Raw genomic sequence first — 22,131 nt, 5'->3', positions numbered from 1 at the left:
CTTCAAACTGGAGTTAGCATTTCAAAATTGTGTTTCAAGCCTGGTGTAAGATTTAAATTTATAGGACAACCGACGTCTCCGGACAAGTTGTGTCCATAATTTGTAAAATGGCTTCAAATGACTTCTACTGAGCGTATTTTACAAAGATTCCACCGCATATAGCTATATTTTACGTTTTAAGACTCGTGCTGAATATTCAGGAAGTCTTGTTTTTTAGTTGGTGACGAGTCCGTACGTGACCTCACTGAAGTAACGCCCCTGACCGAAAAAAAGACAAATTGTAGCAGTCCTTCCATCACGTCACTACATTTTGCTGTGCTTGTTTGGTCTGAAAACGTCATGTTGCACCAAAAAGAGCCAGAAGAGAGCGACCAAGCTCCATATAAAGAATTTATCAGCCTGTGGAAACGGGCTGATTAATTCATCACAGGAGCTTGGTCGCCATTTTCTGCCTCTTTTTTGGTTATCCATTTCCCCCCAATGTTGCCTCAAAATGGCACGGAATAAATTATTTAATCGATTGCAAACATGTATGCTTTCCTCTTCAGAACTATTTGAATCATATTCATAACTGGATGTGTAACAAGAAAGCATATTCTCCGAATCTGAAGCCATCGTTTTGATTCTCCAGCAATGCAAGACGTCTTGGTGTGACGTCACGAACTGGGGGCGGGACTTTCTGAAAATGCCCAATTCGCAGCTCAAATTTTTGCAGATTTTGGACACTTTAAGTCATTTTTATTGGTGTTTTGCATTTCAATAAAAATATCATACTGCGCGTTTTGGGTATTTTAGATGCTATAAAACGCTTTTCTGATGTCAGTTAGGAAACAAAAAAGTGATGTCGGTTGTCCTTTAAGTTTGAAAGCAAATTTAGACTTCAAAAGATTCAAATTCTAGTTTTGAGATTTTTCAAGTCACTTTTGCTTTGAGTATTTAGGTTTCATTTGTAGGTTACTGTTCCGGTTTCAAGCCTCAATAAGTGTGTCAAATGTAGTGTTTGAAACTGGGTTAGTGCTTCAAACTGGGGTTTCAGTCCGAGGTTTGCAGCGTTTAAAATTTGTTCTGGATAAATTAGGGATTCAAATAATAATAAGAATACATTTAATTTATAAGTGCCTTTCAAAACTCTCAAGGTCAATTGACAGTCACAGGATAAGTTTTTCTGTGGTAAGGTTGGGGTTTAAATTTGGAATAAGGATTTGTTGTGGTTTCCATTTCAGATTTTAAGCCTGTGTTTCAGTTTTCAGCAAGGGTTTTGGATACAACAAGGGCATCAAGACAGAGTTTCATGTTGAGGTTTTGAACCGGAGCGATGGTTTAAAATTTGGGTTTCAAACTTGGTTTCAGGTTGTTTGGGTTTCTTACCTGCATGAGGGTCTTAAATAAATTACGGTTAGGGTTTCAAACAAGGGTTAGGTTTTGTATCATGAGATTCAAACTGGGGCCAGGGTTTCAATTTGGGGTTCACTTCAAACTAAGTGAACGCTCGCGCGTGTGGCTGCAAGAGAGAGTAGAGAGAGAGAGAGAGAGAGAGAGAGAGAGAGAGAGAGAGAGAGAGAGAGAGAGAGAGAGAGAGAGAGAGAGAGAGAGAGAGAGAGAGAGAGAGAGAGAGGGGGTGACAGACAGAGAGAGAGAGAGAGAGAGAGAGAGAGAGAGAGAGAGAGAGAGAGAGAGAGAGACTGAGTGAGAGATAGAGAGAGAATATGAAATTAAATTTCAGGGTACTGCACCCCAGCTAGTGTTGGAAGTGGTGAGAGTATAAAATCAATAATTAAAAGATTATTCTAGTAGGCATGGTAGTCTATCCATTTTTATTCATTCGTGATTGTATTGTACAATTGCCGTTGTGAATGTACTTACTAAGACAAACCCTACCACTGAAAAAGTGTGTGCATGTGTGTGTGTGTGTGTGTGCGTGCGTGTGTGTGCGTGTGTGTAAAATGCCATACGTAGTACCCTGACTGTTGTGTGGGATTGTTTTGACTCTAAATTATGATTGTCATGCATCACTCGAGCAATGATAATTTGTTGTTTGCCAGGATGATGGCCGATCAGTGACATTACGCTGTGTGAAACGCAGACGTGTAAATAAGGCCCATACACCCCAGAAGAAAGGGAAAAAAAACAGCTGTCCAGAATTCTCCCAAACGCATGATTTTTGTTAATACTCATAGAATAGCTCACCTTGTTTGACTGATATGGGAGGAGGCAATGATAATTTGTCCAATCACCTGTCAGTTATTATTAGTCTCTTTGAAATCAGAAAACAGAAAGCTTTTAATAGTCCCACAATGGGGAAAATGATGTGACATGTACAGATTTTGCTATGTGTGTGCACGTGCTTGTGTTTAGGACGGGGCCTTCTGGTAAACAGACAACGCAGACGTGCATGTACTGTTTGTTATATGGGATTTCTTACAAATGTTCAAATGTTAAGAGTTCCTAGGAAATGCGAAAACAATCTCAAGATGAGCTACACGCTGCTTCACTCAAAGAGGCAGAAAATGCAACCTCCAAACGGGGGGCTGGAATCAAATCCTGCATCTTTGCACTGTGAGGCAAATGTGTTTACTCGTCGATCACTCTTGCCGCCCCAAACTCTCCAATGTAATGCAATTTATCGCACTCTCACCGGCCTGTCCAATGTCCTCTAAAAATGTCGAGTCGCATGAACTAATGAAAATATCTGTGCTGTATGTCATGCATATTAGCATATTTGACAATAAAGCTGACTTTGACTTTGACTTTGATATCTAAACGTAGCAGCAGCATATAGGCGTTGTGGGATATGTTAAGATTTTTATTAGAATTCTCAAATCCCTCAACAATCCCTCCGCGTTCAAAAAGGCTGATAGAAAAAAAAAAAAAAATTGCACGGGCCAGGTTTAATAGAAGTGAGTAAAAGTGCTACAGGACAGGAGATGCAGGAAGGTTCAACGGGAGGCAGAGACGAAGACGTTTGAAGGACGACCAAGAGTGCGGGAGTTATTTTCGGTTGTTGCACCTCCGGCATCTCAGTCACAAAGCTTCTGTTTGATGACTTCACCCACTCACAAACCGACCTGAAACACTTCGTGACAGTGTGCGAGGACACACCGCCTGCCCCGTCCGTCCTTGCGCGGCGGCACTCGCACTGCTCCCAGCGATCGTATTATAATATGACACACCGACCACATTGTTGACTTTTTGTTTGAACTTTGTTTCTTGTCAGTCATTTATTTCAATGGTGCGGGGTGGGGTGCAGTCAAGGGAGGCAGGTGAGGCCGTGCCTCACCTGTCATCATGGAAATATCAAATGAAAAAATAAAGTAAACAGTTCTATTTATTTAGTGATTTGTACTTTAAAGTTCTTTTCCATTTAACTTCACCATTTTTGGAATTCTTTTTTCAAAATGAATTTTCCCATTTACCGTTTCACATTACCGTCAAATACTAAGTAGAGACGAGCGGTGAGGCAGCAGCCGGCTGAGCCTCACCATGGATTGCGCAATGACTGCTCACTGTGCTGGCTTGCTCTGCAGTGAGACCGCATTGCTGTCCTCTGCAAATCGCTAGTCAAACTTTTAGTATATGATCTAAATTTCTACAGTTTCGCTGGTGTATATAATGTAGAGTCACTTTAGATTATAAACAATGTACTACAGTGTTTATTTTATTTTTTATCAAAACTGTGTGCATAGATGAGGCACACAGGCCTCCTGCCTCATGACAGGGCACGCTGGTGATCACAGAGATTGACAAGAATAATCTTGTGACTCCTCTGCTGCAGAATAATAGAAATAGTGAAAGCAAGCTACAATCAACAGTTAGCAAGTTAAGTGCAACCATCCAATCATTTTTTCGTGTTGCTTGGCCTTATTTTCAGAATGGAGGATTACATATCTAATGAAAGAAATAGAGAGACTTTTAAAACTGAAGAAAGATAAGGAAGGCTTCTACAAAGAAGGTATCGATGCCTTTCTTCAGGAGCGGCACATGGACTTCATTTATAAGTAAAGGTAACACGATAATAAGGTTTTTTTAATTCTTTTTTTCTATGCTACAGTTTAAATAAAGAATGCTGACATGACATTTTAAACAAAACCCGTTAACTGTTGCCAATCAAATGTTGAATAAGCTACTCTGTAGAGTTCATATGTTTGTAAATCTGACTGTGATGACGTCAGTGCCTCACCAGCCATGAACCTCACCGCACGTCACTGGCTGTTATCATGAATAAATGGCAAGGTATGTGCTCATAGAACACTTTTCATGCTGGCATGTGCATGGAATGCGATGTCAACTTTTTTTTACGATGTATTTTATTTCAAGATGTGTTTAATTCTATTGTTCAAGGGAGCAGTTTTAAGCCAAAAACTGGTAAAGAACGATTACTCATATCACATGTTCAATGCATAAATGGGACTACACGTATGTGCACTTTGTTTGTTTTTCTTTTACCGTGTGCATTATTTGTCATTGTTGTGTTTGTTTCTGTTGTACAAAGTGAGTGATGAAGCAATGGCCCTTTAACCGATTTTCATGCAGCGAACACTTTTGAAAAGCTGTCGTTTAAAATGTAAATCCTGCAAGGGGTTACAGTCCACTTGCGTTGGGGCCAAAAGTACAGGTGCAGCAGCTCATCAACTCCAGCAGATGGAGTTGAATTAACTCATCACATCATTTTACTACAGATCACAGTCTCCTACATGTGCCCAAATTGCTTTGTTGCAATAAAAGCAGAGTTCACAAAGCAAACCCCATTACCCCTTCTGTTCGTGGGCCGGAAAGGAGAATTAAAAAATGCAAATGCATGCAAATGACCCTGATTTATTTCAGCCTGTTGATCATTGAGGCACAGTAATCACTGCCGTGGTGGAATAAAAAAATAGGAAAAGAGTTTAAATAACACATTATGCCCGTGATCAAGCATTGACAAAGATTGCAACGACCTTTAATCCACAAGTAGCTATTTCGAAAATACAATTTGCCCCTTATCCATCCTCAAAAGTCCTTTAAACCAAAAGTGTTTCAATAAAACATTGGAAGGTGTGCCTGAAAAGAAGTGGTTTTCGGTGAAATATATCTTACGAGGCAATTTTAACCAATCAGATAGCAGGAGTGTAGAAAAGACGCAGGAACTAAAAACGCTGTTGCTGCCAGTTTATCTCGATGGGTGATTGGGAATTATTTGTGAGATGAATGATCATATTAGTGATATGAGGCACAGAATGCTAATGTGCATGTGTGCCTGTGGATTCAGTGTGACTCTTTGGAATATTTGGAGTTGTACTGTGCAAGAGGGCCGTGAGCATAAATAATTGGTGAGATGAGCAATCACATTAACAGTATGATACACTGCATTTGCAGACACTGTGAGTTTTTTTTTCACTGGGACCTTGTGAATTATGTAATCAAGTAAGATAAACACTTTGAATAACTTGAAAAAAGGGCAAAGCAACATTGACATAAATGTTGGAGGCAATGAAAATGTATTAGCTAAGTGCAACACATGATGATAATGATGAGATCTGAAAAGTGTGTCTTTCATCCAAACCAGAATTTTTTTTTGGCCATGGAGCTTTACAGTTTCAAGTTCTTGTGTTCTTGTTCAGCATCTAAGAGCACTCAAGCGTTTGTAAATATAAAGTTATGAGAGCTGATGTCTCCCTCTCCTTCCCACTCGCTCCGGATGAGAGCCGCTGTTAAAAACCTCCCAAAATGTGACGCCGCTAATGTGCGCTCACTCATCTTTTATGCATGTGAGGCAGACTGTCGACCGCCCCCGCACCTGCTACTCAATAATATCATTTACATTTCATTTACGCAAAACTTGTAGAATGCTTCATTGATGCATTGATGCACGTTTTTTGTTCTGTTTTATTTTAAATCCTTCCCTGCCAGATGATGTGCAAAAATTAGTCCACTTCAGTGCTGGGGTTTTTGTCATTTTAATTTAAATTGCAAGACCCACAGCATATTGAGTTTTAGGACTACATAAACATTCAATGCAGCGTAAGAAACCTTAGACTCTCTTCTTTCATCAGAAAAACATTGTTAAATCCCAAGTTATATAGGTCTGGAGGCCTCTGAGGTTGAAATGGGGGCAGCTGTACAAAAGGCAAATGGTAAAACATTGCCAGAGGTCTGACCAGCGCTTTATCGGCACCCAGAGTGCCCCGACCGAGGAGTCAACATCTTCAAATTGTTTTAGTTGACTGTTTTGTGTAAACGACCTCTCGTCCTAGCTCCATTGTTTGCATCCTGTTTATACCGTCTCAACCTTGAGAGTTTCTGTTGGCATCTCAGATGACTAGTGTCCATCTTCTTTTCCATGTTTAGGATTTTGGTAGACTGTGCCCACATGCCCCAGACAATTTGGTAAGAGAAAATAGGGTTTTATTTATTTATTTATTTATTTATTTATGTACTTCCTGTGTGTCCATCAAACACCACTCTACGACTCAATTATGTTAAGGTTCTGCAATAAAACTAAGCACAGTCCCTTCAACTGGGGAGGAAAATACCCGCCAATAGACCCTCACTGTCAAGTTTTAGTATGTGAGTATGATAACATTAGCATGTTACCACTGTATTTGGGCAGAGAAGGTGTGATATTTCACAGGGAATATAGGCCAATGATACCCAACCACTGTGAAATAGCACGTTGAGATAACATGTAACAGATCATCAGCTGTGCCACAAGAAATTACCCGTTTATCAATGAGCACATCCTGAGCCATATGTATACAACATCCTGGTCTTTTGGTGACTTTGAAAGCTAATACAAGAAATCGGCAGGTTGGCTTGAGAGCAATCATGTCCAACTCCGGTCCTCAAGATATTTTTATTTGAATCAGGGGAGTTGGAGGAGGGAAAGATGTCTAAATATCAAAAATGCTCACTAACATATGACCTTGCCCGTTTGTCGGTCTTTATAATCAAATGTGGCCCTTTGAGCATATGAGTCAGAGGGAATAAGTCAAGGAATTATTGTGCTTCAAAGCCCCCGGCGAAGCTGCAGACACAACCCCTGAGCGCCTTTCCCAACTTATCCCACTCCACATGACCACCTGAATTATATGCTAATGAGGTAACTTTAAGACCCTCAAAGGGTTGCCATGGCAACACGCCCACACTTGTTGGAAGCCTTGACGCTAACATGGAATTCATTTTCATGTTTAATTAAATTACAACGAATGGTCTGTTCTAGGGTCAAACTATTGCCCCACAGAAAAACGTAAAAATATTACGTATGCCTATTGTCAAATTTTGAACCAAGTAACGTAGCAGCTGTGATTATTCAAGCTTAAAAATCAAAACCAAAATGTTTTTAACTGTAATATCGGCCAAGTACTTTGTTCATCTAAGTACTCAACCTGTGATAACATACATGCTACATCAAATAACGCCCTATTAATTTTTTTTTGTATAGGAGGGTACAATAGAATACAGTAAGACTGCTAACCCGTTTAAGACACATGGCTAAATAAAAGTAAGAGAAAGGTTGTCACGCTTTAACAAATCCAAATGAATAAACAAAATTAGATGGCCTTTGAAAACTTTGGGCCCTATTTTCATGGGCAGGCTTATATTGCACATAGCAGCCGGAAGTTCCGGCTGCTATGTGCAATATCGAATAGGATGGTTCCGGCCCGGAACCATTCTCTTCGATATGGACATCAACTCATTGAACAAGAAGTAGTAGTGTTTTGTGTGTGTGTGTGTGTGTGTGTGTGTGTGTGTGTGTGTGTGTGTGTGTGTGTGTGTGTGTGTGTGTGTGTGTGTGTGTGTGTGTGTGTGTGTGTGTGTGTGTGTGTGTGTGTGTGTGTGTGTGTGTGTGTGTGTGTGTGTGTGTGTGTGTGTGTGTGTGTGTGTGTGTGTGCCCACTAAAAAAATGCATGAGAAAAAGTTATGAAGCAGCTATGTTGGTGTTGGGTAGGCCCACTTGGCGGGAGATAAACATGGAGGAGGTGGCGACCAAAGCAAATGCACTGTGGCCCCTGTAGAATAAACAACACACAAGTGGAAGAAGAGTGGGGGAGGGAGCTTGTGTGTGTGTGTTGTGTGTTGTGTGTGTGTGTGTGTGTGTGTGTGTGTGTGCGTGTGTTTGTACGGCTATACTTGTGAGGTCCACAATGATTTTATACCATACGTAGTGAGGACATTTTTGACTTGTGAGGACCGTTAGGTCGGTCCTCACAAGTTTTTCATTGAAAAGGCTTCTAGAAGGTCTAATATGCATCTCTCAAAGCTGCTCACCGTCAGAATAACTTAGCCTGTGACTGTAAAGTGTCCTTGAGAGTTTTGAAAGGTGCTCATAACTTAAATATATTTTTATGATTATTTTCAGGGAGGTCCTCACAAACGCATCAACATTCATTTTGTGTGTGTATTTTTATTTCACTTGGATACACACACTTTGGACTCTCTACCGCCATCTTTTGGATTTTTAGATATTTATGTTCCAGCAAAATTCAAACTGGAGAAAACAGTCTCATGGGGTTATTAGAAAGTAAAACTGATTCATTTTCATTACATGTAATATTTGTCTAAGTTTAATTAATTTTTTAACAAAACATAATGTTCTGAAATAGAAGTCGTTTTGTGAACCCAACATTGGAATATGGCCTCAGACCCATCCAAAATTATACCTTAAGTCAAACCACTGAAAAAAATACATTGAATGAACAGGTTTAAAAAATTAGATAGAGTGGAGAAATTTACATTTGCTTCATGTTCATTCCATGAATGACATACTGAGCAAAGTTTATGTTGTCATTTTATAACTCCACATTTGTAATTAGAAGTGTACATTTCTAACAGTAAGGTAAGACCTATGTGAGTATTTTACTGGGTTTTATATTCTGATGTATGAGTGATGGAACTATTATTTACTCTTATATTTAGGGCATCAGTCTCATCTTTTGCAAAATACATACAAGGACAGAGGTGGCAGAATAAATGTGTACTCAACTGTCTTGTTACTTTTAAAAAACATCACAGAAAAAAGGGGCACTTGAGTAAAAGTAAATACATACATCGTGAAAGAAGCACAAGGACTGAGTCATTGGTAAGTAACTTCTTGTTTGTATTCAAATTAGCACATTAAACAGAAATAGTAAAGTGATATTCTATTTCAAAAGTTGTCCCTGGGTGCGAGTGCGGATGGACCTTAAAGCAATAAGTTAAATAAATAAATAAATAAATAAATAACTAAATAAATAAATAAATAAATAAATAAATAAATAAATAAATGGATGTGTGGGGCGTGTGGGTCGATGGATGATGAATGAATGAAGTGACAGCTGTAAGCATATTTACACCCTTTGGCGGTCCCAATGATGATCATGTAGTTCTCTTGGTCAACAAGATTGGGGCCAGAGTTGAGGGAGCATTTGCTGACATGTTCAGTTGGGTCTTCTGCGGGTTAAAAAAAATATATATAAGCGAGAAAGTTGTGATGAGATTAACATGATAAATAGCACAATACGTAATAATACGTTTCAAAATTGTACAGATGACGGCTGAAGAAACCTTGTCATCGATGGACCACTCCTGTACGACAGAGCTTACACAGACGTAATAATACGTAATAAGTAAAGTGGTTAACCACCTCTCCCAGAACACACAATAATATATTTTGGCTGTTAAAAGAATAATTTGCACGTTTCAAGCAGCATGTGTGTGTGGTACTTGTCGAGCCATTCAAAATGAAATAAAGACTTACCTTCAAGATATGCAAGAGGGCCTAACCTGCATTTCCCAGCTTCTGCAAAGGTGCAACAGCTGATGGTAACAACCCTGGCAAAAACAGCATATTCAGATGTTGGGGGAGGAGAAGAAAAACTATTTGAACTATATCATGTTAGTCCTACATAAGCATGATTTGTGCCAAACAGCAATACAGACCATTACTGGATGAACTGCATTTTTTTATCAAGACATTACGACTTTCTTATGACAGTACAGTATATATAACCCGACTGCACTCAAATAAATACTGATATATTTATTCACAATGAATGTCTTTTGTGGTGGTTTTAAATTGATTTAGCAGTTTTCATAAGCTAGAGTGCCTGACAAAAGTCTTGCTGCTTATCCAAGTTGTAGGAACAACAAATAAGAACTTGACTTGGAGTTCATCAATTGGAATCACAAATGGCTTATATGAAAGGCAATGCACATTATATCAAAATAAAGTTTTGGACAGAAAGGTCAGATTTTGCTTGGACAAAAGTCTTGTCGCATACAAAAATAATGTAGAAATTATACATATATTTCATTTTGAATACACAAATATGCTACAATAACGTCAGAACATAAAGTCTTGATGCATTAGAAAAAGAATTCATATTGTGTATGGCTCTTGTGAGCTTGGAGGACTGCATACATACGTCTCGGCAAGGACTCAATTAATTTATTGATGAAGTCATCTGGAATGGCAAACAAAACAGTCTTGCAGGACTCCCAGAGTTCATCAAGATTCTTCGGTTTCATCTTCCAAGCTTTCTTCTTCATCTTACCCCAGACATGTTCAATAACATTCATGTCTGGTGACTGGGCTGGCCAATCCTGGAGCACCTTGACCTTCGCTTTCAGGAACTTTGATGTGGATGAGAAGGAGCACTGTTGCAGAATTTGCCCTCTCTTGCAGTTTGGAATGTAACGAGCAGCAAGAATTTCTTGATTCTTCATGCACACCCCCATACTGGATGTAACCCCAAACCATGATTTTTCCTCCACCAAACGACTGTTTTCTAGGTGAATCTTGGATCTAAAGAGTTTGATGTTTCTCTTTATTTGTAAGTAGGTTCGTTGTGAGATCTCCCAGGCAGGTGACATGCAGAGATTGATCATGGTGTGGAGTCGAGCAAGTCGTGCTGTCAAACTCTGTGCGATGCTGAGCAGGTGTCTGCGAGCTGCATGTGTCTGGGTCTGAGAATGTTCTTCTTGTTGCCAGTCAGCGAGTTTAGTGGCAGGGCAGCCTCGGCACAGTTCGGGATGAAGCGGCGGTAGAAATTTACCATCCCGAGGAATTGTTGTAATTGGGTTACCGTCTCGGGTGTGGGAAAGTCACGGATAGCCTGCACCTTGCCAGGTAGAGGACGTACTCCTTTGCCATCGACTAGGTGGCCGAGGAACTTGATCTTGGGTTGCCCAGAAACGCACTTGTCGGAGGTGACGACCAGGCCGTGCTCGTCCAGACGCTTGAAGACCGTTTTCAGGTGCTGCAGGTGCTCCTCTTGGGAGTCGCTGGCGATGAGGATGTCGTCGATGTAGGCACAGCAGAAGTCAAGACCGCGGAGGACAGAGTCGATGAAGCATTGAAAAGTCTGAGAGGCGTTCCGGAGGCCGAATGGCATGCGCAAGAACTCCAACGAGCCAAATGGGGTGGTGACGGCCGTCTTCGACACATCCTCTTTCGCGACAGGGATGTGGTGGTAGGCTCTTACCAGATCGACGGTGGAGAACACTGTTTGTCCGTGGAGGAAGGACACGCAGTCGTGGATGTGAGGAAGAGGGTAGCGGTCAGGAACTGTGACAAAATTCAGCGCACGGTAGTCACCGCGGGGACGCCAGTCGCCCACCTTCGCCATGGGGACCATGTGCAGCAGGGAGGCCCATTTACTGTCCGATGGACGGATAATACCGAGCTGAAGCATGTGGTTGAATTCGGCTTCAGCAATCCGTTGTTTCACTGGGGCAAGGCGGCGAAAGCGTTGAAACTTCGCGGGACCAGCGGTCACCATGTGGTGAACAATGACGGGGGCAGGTAGGGTCGTCCGACTGGTGTTGGTTAGGTCGGTTGCGGCTTGGGCTGCACTCTCGAATGGTGATTACGGCAGCGTTCTCGACTGTGGCTGTATTCCCGGATTTCGGTTCGCAGGGCACGCATCTCGTCGATGAGCAGTTGGAGAGCATCAGTCGAGGGCCCTGGCGTCGGAGGAAGCTGCATGGCAGAAACGGTAGGCTGCCGCGCGTACGCCTCTGCAACTTTGTCGGCGAGGGCGACCAACTCCTGCAAGGTGGAGTCAGGTGGTGTTGTTGCCAGGACTGCTTGGATCATCGGGGGCAGCTTCTCTATGAAGATGTTCCGCAGGAAAAAACGAGCCGGATGCGCTCAGAAGAGCCGTTAGGAGGTGAGCCGTTCTGGGAGGTGCACACGTCTGCAGCTCCGGGTCGTTCGGCCACACGGAAAGGCCAGGTACGAAGAAGGTCGATCACCAGACATGGGGGGCATTGACATTTGAGTCAGTCGATGGAGACTGTATCCTCGCGGCCGTTGATTTGAATCCAGAACGTCTTCTCACCACGGGAGAGGACGGAATACGGGCCAACGTAAGGGGGCTGGAGGGGCTTGCGCACCCGATCACACCGCATGAAGACATGCGTACATGTCTGGAGTGCGGGATCCACCTGCGTCGGTCGGTACGATGTTCGCGGCGGCCAGGGCCGCAGAGCCAGCGCAAACTGCCGGAGGCGGGTGAGCAGATCATTGACGTCGATAGTCGTTGCGTCGGTCAGGTTGAGCAGCTCACCAGGCAGTTGTAAACTGGCGCCATATACCAGCTCCGCTGGAGTCGAGTTGATGTCGGGTTTTAGCGTGGAGCGGATGCCCAGCAACACTGGAGGCAGGTTATCCACCCAGTGTTCGGCATTGTCGGAAGACATCAGGGAGGCCTTCAGTTGGTGATGGAAGCGCTCAACCATGCCGTTCGCAGCTGGGTGGTAGGCCGTCGTCCGGTGTCTTTCATATCCCAGAAACTTGCACAGCTTGCCAAATAGTGCAGACTCGAACTGGGCTCCACGATCGGTGGTGATGGACTTCAGTGATCCAAAGCGGGCGACCCAGTGTTGGAGGAAGGCACCAACAACAGCTTCGAACCCGCAGTCGGGCAAGGGAAGGGCTTCGCACCATCGGGTGAAACGGTCAATGCAAGTCAACAAGTACCGGAAGCCACGGGAGGGGGGAAGGAGTCCGACAAGATCTATGTGGACTTGACTGAACCGGCCGTTCGGCGTGTCAAAAATTCCCACGGGTGACTTCGTATGGCGCTGGTCCTTTGAGCGTTGGCATCGTAGACAGCCGCGCACCCAGTCTCGCGCATCCCTCTGCAGTCCTTTCCAGGAAAACCTTTTCGCCAGCAACTTGGTCGTACCACAAATTCCAGGATGAGAGAGACTGTGCAGAGAGTTGAACACCTTTCGCCGGAAGGAGTCTGGAACCAGTGGTCGAGGGACGCCGTCGGACTGGACGTACAGGATCGTGCAGCCAGAGTTAGGGAGAGGGACAGCGATGATGTTGGGGTCGTTGGCATGGTCGGTCAGACCTTCTCGTACCTGGGCTGCTGCCATCTCGTCGTAGTCAAGACCGTCTGGGAACTGGATCTCGTTGATCTCACCCCAAGAAAGGGCGTCTGCGACCTCGTTTTGAGCCCCCTGGACGTGGCGAAACTCAAGGTCAAATTGCGAGAGGTAGTCCAAGTGCCAAACTTCTCGCTCCAGGTACTTCGTCGATGCCGAGGGGATGGCGGAGAGGAGTGGCTTGTGGTCGGTAAAGATGATGACACGGCCACCCTCGATGAAGTGCCGGAAGTGCTTCACGCTAAGGTAGACGCCAAGAAGTTCCCGGCCAAAGGTGGAGTACCGGCGTTCGGCCGGCTGGAGGGCCTTGGACAAGAAGGCGATGGGTCGAGAGTCACCATTAAAGCCGTCGTGGAGAACCGCACCGATTGCAACCGTGGAGGCGTCAACCATGAGAGACAACTGACCATCGGGGCTTGGGTGAGCTAGGAGTGTTGCATAGGAAACGAGATCCTTCAGCCGTTGAAAAGCCTTTAATTGCTCGGAGAGGTCGACAGCAATGTTCTTCTTCTTGTTGCCAGTCAGCGAGTTTAGTGGCAGGGCAGCCTCGGCACAGTTCGGGATGAAGCGGCGGTAGAAGTTTACCATCCCGAGGAATCGTTGTAATTGGGTTACCGTCTCGGGTGTGGGAAAGTCACGGATAGCCTGCACCTTGCCAACTAGAGGGCCTACTCCTTTGCCATCGACTAGGTGGCCAAGGAACTTGATCTTGGGTTGCCCAGAAACACACTTGTCGGAGTTGACAACCAGGCCGTGCTCGTCCAGACGCTTGAAGACCATTTCCAGGTGCTGCAGGTGCTCCTCTTGGGAGTCGCTGGCGATGAGGATGTCGTCGATGTAGGCACAGCAGAAGGCCGGAGGCCAAATGGCATGCGCAGGAACTCAAACGAGCCAAATGGGGTAGTGACGGCCGTCTTCGACACATCCACTTTCGCGACAGGGATCTGGTGGTAGGCTCTTACCAGATCGACGGTGGAGAACACTGTTTGTCCGTGGAGGAAGGACACGCAGTTGTGGATGTGAGGAAGAGGGTAGCGGTCAGGAACTGTGACAAAATTCAGCGCACGGTAGTCACCGCGGGGACGCCAGTCGCCCACCTTCGCCATGGGGACCATGTGCAGCGGGGATGCCTATCTACTGTCCGATGGACGGATAATACCGAGCTGAAGCATGTGGTTGAATTCGGCTTCGGCAATCCGTTGTTTCGCCGGGGCAAGGCGGCGAAAGCGTTGAAACTTCGCGGGATCAGCAGTAACAATGTGGTGAACAACGTCGGGGGCAGGTAGGGTCGTCCGACTGGGGTTGGTCAGGTCGGTTGCGGCTTGGGCTGCGCTCTCGAATGGGGCCGCGTCCGTGATTACGGCGGCGTTCTCGACTGTGGCTGCGTTCCCGGATTTCGGTTCGCGGGGCACGGATCTCGTCGATGAGCAGTTGGAGAGCATCAGTCGAGGGCCCTGGCGTCGGAAGAAGCTGCATGGCAGAAACGGTAGGCTGCCCCGCGTACGCCTCCACAACTTTGTCGGCGAGGGCGGCCAACTCCTGCAAGGTGGAGTCGGGTGGGTTGTTGCCAGGACTGCTTGGATCATCGGGGACAGCTTCTCTATGAAGACAGGAAACTCTGGTCCTTGATGCTGTTGCCCGCCACCGTCTCGAGGCATTGCAGGAGCTGGGAGGGCCGGCTGTCTCCCAGCTCGACGTCATGCCTCAAGGCTGTGTACCTCATGTGTTTCATGAGGGTGGTGTGCCTCAGGATTTCCTGTTTCAGGGCCGCGTAAGGATTCTCGGCCGGAGGGTCAAAGATGACTCGGCCCACACGACCAGCCAACTCCGGAGTGAGGGCTGCGACCACATAGTGGAATTTGCTGGTCTCCTGGGTGATGGCACGGTTGACGAATTGGGAGTCAACCACTTGGAACTCCAGAGCTCCATGTCATCGTGCCTGGGGTGGAAGGGGGGGGGGTTTGAGGGAGACGGCGGAAATCTGGTCTCTTTCCATTAGGAGAGTTGATTGGGCTGAGGAGGAGAAGAAAAAAAATCCTCCTGGCTGGCTCGCCAATAAAGATGTTTCTCTTTATTTGTAAGTAGGTTTGTTGTCAGATCTCCCAATCTCCCAGGCAGGTGACACGCAGAACTTGATCGTGGCGTGGAGTCGAGCAAGTTGTGCTGTGAAACTCCGTGTGATGCTGAGCAGGTCTCTGCGAGCTGCGTGTCTGTCTGGGTCTGAGTCCGAGATGAGTCTGATTCTCTCTGTCCCGCAACGGCTACTTTTATATAATTTTCAAGCGTGTGACATGTGTCAGGCTGAGACGCACTTCAAGGAGACCAAGGGCTTGAAAGACATCAAAGCCGCGGTGCGCACCGGTGACGCCACAGGTCCATGTGGGTTCCAACAGGTCTTCTGCAGTATTTGCGGCGATTGGGATGCAGTTCAATGGACGATTCATCAGAAAAATCAACCTTCTGCTACTTTTCCACTGTCCATCGTTTCTGCAAGCTGTGGGCTTGAGCAAATGCAACACGATTGTTTCGTTGTCTTCTGTTTAATGCTAGTTTCTGAGCACAAACTAGGCCATAGAGACCACTGCGTGAGAGAAGTCCACAAACTGTCCTTGTAGATCAGGGGTGGGCAAACTTATTGACTGGCGGGCCATAATGGGTTCTAAAATTTGACAGAGGGGCCGGCCAGGCCAGGAGCATATGGAGGCAGTGTTTGGGCCGGATATACTAAAGCATTAAATGCAGTGTGTGCGAACCTCAGCACAGTAAGCACACTACAACCCAATTTATTAAATGTCTTTCTAACGTGGAAAATAGCCCTTAGCAGTTCAAACATTTGCCTCATGGAATATGCAAGATATGGCATTTACATACTATTTCGCGGATACCTGGAATATAAGGCCAGCAACTTTTCAGAGTTGTCTGCCCTGGTGTCCGCTAGCTTTTTGTCATGAGTCAGTTTTTACTATAATTTGGACAAGTTCGGTGGGCCGGATTAAAAATCCTGACGGGCCGTATGTGGCCCGCGGGCCGTCGTTTGCCAATGTCTGGTATAAGCCATAATAATCAAAATTCTCACAAATAAAACCTCAAAATATCTTGCAAATCATGTTATGAGTAAATAATATATTCATTTCACCTTTTAAATTGAATCACTTAAACGAATGAATGTTTTCACAAGATTCAAATTTTCTGAGTTTTACCTGTATATGATCAACTTCTCTGAAACAAGAATATGCGTCAAGGATCCTCAGTCTTGGGCTTGACCTTGCATATTTCTTGGAGTTTGATGTGGTCTTGTTGGCTCTCTGTAATTTGTGAAGCTAGAAAAAACCCCAAGCAACAAATTTAGCCATCAAAAGATGCAGTGTCACTGGCCGTTGTGTCAATTACTATTTGCCACTTAAATTTGCTCATGCAACATTGATACTAAGGCCTACATTATCCAGGAAATTTAATTCGTAAAAAAAGCTTCATTGTCAACAATCCACAACATTGTTCAATTATGCAACACTGTTCACAAACTATGTAACACAAGTAAATATTAGATTTAGATTTAAGGCTAGCGTTGGGCTGAAATCCTAAAGTCAAAACGTAACTAACATTCACGTCTATTAGACAAAAGTACTATTGCACTCGAAAATACTAAATGAAATCCAATACACCTCTCTATAAAGTGCTATTGTGTAGATAGATATGCATACACACTGCATAGATAATGATGTAACTGTTAATGCTAACGTTAGCTGAACACACGTTTTTAGCTTGCATGAACCTAATTTGAATGTCGAACTTAGCGTTACCTAATATAGCAACGCGGGTGTCAATATATCGCAAAAGTTAAACGGAAATTACCTTTTAATATTCCGGCTGCGATGTAATCCAGTCCATCTTCTTTCATGTTGATAGTGATTCTTTTCAGGAGCGAATGATATGTGTTGTGTTCACCAACGAGCCGGCTCTCTGTGCGTGAACGACGGGGAGGCGGCTAATTTTTTTTCAAATGAAAGTGAGATGGGGCCTGTGTCCGAGGTTCATGATCTACACCAGTGGTTGTTAAACTCAAATTCAAAGAGGGCCAATATTAAAAAAAGAAAATTGTCGAGGGCCAGACCATTTTTTTCAAAATTAATTTGTTTGTTTTTATTATCTTTAACATACAGTCAACTAATGTACTTTATTAACTATCCTAATAAATTACAACTGAATTTTTGCTTAAATACTGAAATCAGAATAGGTTTAAGAAAATAATAAAAACAAAAACTGAAAAAAACATCAGGCTTCTATATCTTTAACTTTATTCATTCTAATTGTAATTTAAATCATTTCATCACAGACATCACATCAAGGCCAACACCTAAACTATATCTCTTTCAACTTTGAATAGACGATGCCACCAGTAAATAAAATAATATTTATCCATTTTAGTTTTTTTTCACTGCTCAGTTACTCTGGTGATGCACAAGTATACAAGCTGAATACTTGGCATCGCTTTTACATGCAAGTGCATCAATTTCTGGAGTCTGGCTCTGCACAGAGAATTCAAATTGTAGACACCTTTCGCGGTACATGTGCTGTAACATGGGGCGGCGGGCCAGATGTAATACATATTTGAAATCATTTCGCGGGCCAAATATAATTGTAGTGCAGGCCAAAATTGGCCCGTGGGCCTGAATTTGACATGTCTAATCTACATGATTTGTCTGCAAAACTGAGGGATTGCCTATGAAATGAATGTTCAAACCATGCTGTTGCAGACAAATGAGTTGTGCTAAATGGTGCTAAATGTATTGAGCTCAAGAGCTCACATTTGAAAACACATATTGATGAAAAGGTTTCTTCAGCTGTTCTTCAGCATTTTGCTTCATGCCGGACGTTTCGCTTCATCTCCAAGAAGCTTCGTCAGCTTCTTGGAGATGAAGCGAAACGTCCGACACCTTCAAAGAAGTACAGATGACGGCTGAAGAAACCTTTTCATCGATGGACCACTCCTGTACGACTGAGAGCTTACACAGACATAAAACACATATTAATCATTTTCTGCAATCATTGTCATTGTCCAGTGTCCATGCTGTAAACACTAGGGGGGTAATTAAATATTTGTCCATGTGGCAACATGTAGCCGATCGTCTCGTTCCTCCGAGAAACTTAATGATGCATGTGAGAGGTCGTGGTGACAGTCAAGGAGTTAAAGGAGTTAGGAGTAAAAAGGGCAACTGCAAACTCCGAATTGGGTTGTGTACAAGATTCTGACCCGGATGAAGGCCCTAGTATTAGTGTTGGGGAAAATAAAGCAAAGACGATGACCTTAAGGCAACATAGTGAAAGCTATCTTTCGTATGGATTTATTTTGATCGGCAATGAGACAACACCTTCTCCATTATGCCTGTTGCGTGGCGAGAAGCTGCCTTTCCAGCAGCTCATGTATGTTGTTTTTCTACTTTCATTCCTTTCATCACTTTGCTGCTGTGAAATGTAAATTTCTCCACTGTGAGACTAATAAAGGCAAATCCAATCCAACAGCGCCATGGTGCCGAGCAATTTGAAAGAGTAGTTGAAACTAGCCAAAGAGTAGAGGTGAGCATTTGTGAACAGCAGTATGGGTTCATGCCAAAAACGAGTACGGCAGATGCAGTGCTATGTGACATTGTTGTTACGAGTTATTAAAAGTTGATATTGAACACAATTTATCATACCCCCCTTCAAAACAGACCTCAATCAAAGTTTAAAAAAAGCTGTGGCAATTTTGATCATCAGTTGAGGTCTGTTCTCACGCTCTAACCTTACTGTCTTCCCCTCCGCCACTCCCGGCCACTTTCTGCAACTGTGTCTGTCTCTAATTCCCATCCCCCACTCGTTTAGAAATCAATGAGCAGACTGCCAACAAGCTAAAAAACAGTCACTGCTTTGGACATTGAAACTGTATCTTATGAATTGCATCTTATAAATAAATATTTTCATTGCACTTCCATCTTAGCGTTGGATAATTATGCTGCTCTAAGAATAATTATACATTTTCATGTGAGTTTTTAAACCATGATATTAAGTTGAAAAAATGTGTTGATTATGTTGTGGGTCATTTTTACCTGTATTTCTACAGTCCAAACCATCTCAGTCTGGCCTTTCTGACATTCTCTCCAAGGCCTCTAATATGGCTTGTCCCTCTGATAATCTCATTCCTGATCCTATCCAACCTGTTCACTCCCAAAGAAAACCTCAACATCTTCAGCTCTGCTACCTCCAGCTCTGCTTCCTGTCTTTTCTTCAGTGGCACTTAAGGACCAATTATAATTTTCCATGTTAGTTTAATACATATAGTTTTATTTGCTGTACCTATGTTAGAGGTATGTGACATTGGAGTTCATATAGTTTAATTAAAACACGATGTTGCTCAAAACGTATCGTTCTCAGCCTTAAAATATACCTCAATCAAAGTTGAAAAAATGCCGTGGGAGAATTCTCAGTGAGACTTGGTGACTGTTGCACTACCCCTCCCCCACTTAATTAGTGACACAGAGACTGTGCGCGTCTCCCCGCCTACGCAGCGCGGATGAAGAAAAAAAAAAGATTCTGCACTCTATTGCAATGCCGAAATAGTAGTTGAAACTAGCCAAAGAGTAGAGGTGAGCATTTGTGAACAGCAGTATGGGTTCATACATCTTATGAATTGTCAAGAATAATTATAAATTTTCATGTGAGTTTTTAAACCATGATATTATGTTGAAAAAATGTGTTGATTAAAGAAAGAGTAGTTGAAACGAGACAAAGAGTAGAGATGAGCATTTGTGAATGTGTTCATGCCAAATGTGAATGTGTTCATGCCATAAAGAATACGGCAGATGCAGTGCTATGTGACATTGTTGTTACTAGTTATTAAAAGTTGATATTGAACACAATTTATCATACCCCCCTTCAAAACAGACCTCAATCAAAGTTTAAAAAAAGCTGTGGCAATTTTGATCATCAGTTGAGGTCTGTTCTCACGCTCTAACCTTACTGTCTTCCCCTCCCCCACTCCCGCCCACTTTCTGCAACTGTCTGTCTCTAATTCCCATCCCCCACTCGTTTAGAAATCAATGAGCAGACTGCCAACAAGCTAAAAAAACAGTCACTGCTTTGGACATTGAAACTGTATCTTATGAATTGCATCTTATAAATAAATATTTTCATTGCACTTCCATCTTAGCGTTGGATAATTATGCTGCTCTAAGAATAATTATACATTTTCATGTGAGTTTTTAAACCATGATATTAAGTTGAAAAAATGTGTTGATTATGTTGTGGGTCATTTTTACCTGTATTTCTACAGTCAAATAATAGTTGACATCAGCAACAACTGCATCTGAGATCTTGTAAATATACTTGAAAAGAAACAACATATTTTCTATCCTCTTCTTTTCCTTTGGGCTTTTTCCTTCAGGGGACGCCACAGCAAATCGGTGTCCTCCATCTAACCCAGTTTTGTGCATCGTCTTCTCTCACACCAGCTATCTTCATGTCCTCTTTGACAACATCCAGAAACCTCCTCTTTGGTCTTCCTCTCGGTCTCCTGCCTGGCAGTTCAAGGCTCAGCATCCTCCTCCCGATATAATCACTCTATCTCTCCTCTGGACATGTCCAAACCATCTCAGTCTGGCCTCTCTGACTTTCTCTCCAAAGCCTCTAATATGGCTTGTCCCTCTAATGTACTCATTCCTGATCCTATCCAACCTGGTCACTCCCAAAGAAAACCTCAACATCTTCGGCTCTGCTACCTCACGCTCTGCTTCCTTTCTTTTCTTCAGTGCCACTGTCACCACGGTTTTATACACCTTTCCTTTCATCCTAGCTGAAACCCTTCTATTACACACCACACCTGACAAATACTGAGGAGACATCATCCCCACAGCTTCAGAAATTTACTGGGAAGTTCTCCTGAAGTTTATCTACACATGGCGGTAAATTGAATTTGTCACGTGATATAATGACTTTGCAGTCTTTCATTCATCTTCAGTACCACATGCGTCCTCTGATTCTTCTCAGATCCTCCTCCAGGTAGTCTTCCAGGATAGACTTGCATATTCCATGCATACCTACATTTTACATCATAGGCTGCCCACATTTTCATGACATATTTGCCAGGTTTATTGAGCAAGTGCTGTCTGAAAGTTGTCAAATCAGATCACATGAGATGTGTGGAATTTCTTTTGAGACATTGTTTCTTGAAAGATTGGCTTTACATACTCTTCATCCCACAGACTTTCAGTTGCTTCTCCCCATGACCTGTGCACTCTGGCTAATAACTGAATTCCGTGGTATGCATGCAAGTCAGTCTGATCCAATGGCTTCAATTTCTCTTGAAATACATGCTTCCCCTCCAAATTTGTCTTTTCCTGGAGAATCTTTTCTATTGGCGAGGACATGGACAGCTGAAATGCCGATTGAAGAACATCAGGTGTAATTTTGATCACAACAGAAGATGATATTCTGCCTTGACTTTGGTGTGGTGATGTTGCATGACCATTTTATCTCACCATCCTTGTCCCCTCTGCGGCTGATGATTCCCGCTTTCCTTGGTTTTTATCGAAGAGAGAGACAGCAGTAGAACTGTCCTCTGTCATCCTTGTCGTTGGATGCATTACGAAACTTATTCAAACTCTGCAATGTAACTTATTTTGCTGTACATCTTGTGAAGCTTGTTTTTGGTGTTGGTTGAAGAGATAACATTGGATTGGATTGAATGGACCTTTATTCGTCTCGCAGTGGAGAAATGACATGAGGATGGTGACACGTCAAATCAGAGAA

General features: G+C 43.4%; 1 protein-coding gene across 6 annotated transcripts in view; it reads left to right on the top strand.

Annotated features, from left to right (window-relative positions):
- Nucleotides 1-22,131, top strand: part of htr4 (5-hydroxytryptamine receptor 4) — an 82,224-nt gene that overhangs the window by 4,158 nt on the left and 55,935 nt on the right. The gene's annotated exons all lie outside the window — the stretch shown is intronic.

This window comes from Hippocampus bargibanti, linkage group LG02 (assembly GCF_051943395.1).
Source record: "Hippocampus bargibanti isolate YZ-2025 linkage group LG02, ASM5194339v1, whole genome shotgun sequence".
Taxonomy (NCBI): Eukaryota; Metazoa; Chordata; class Actinopteri; order Syngnathiformes; family Syngnathidae; genus Hippocampus; species Hippocampus bargibanti.
The sequence above is the reverse complement of the archived record's forward strand: the minus strand, read 5'-3'. Positions and strand labels throughout refer to the sequence as shown.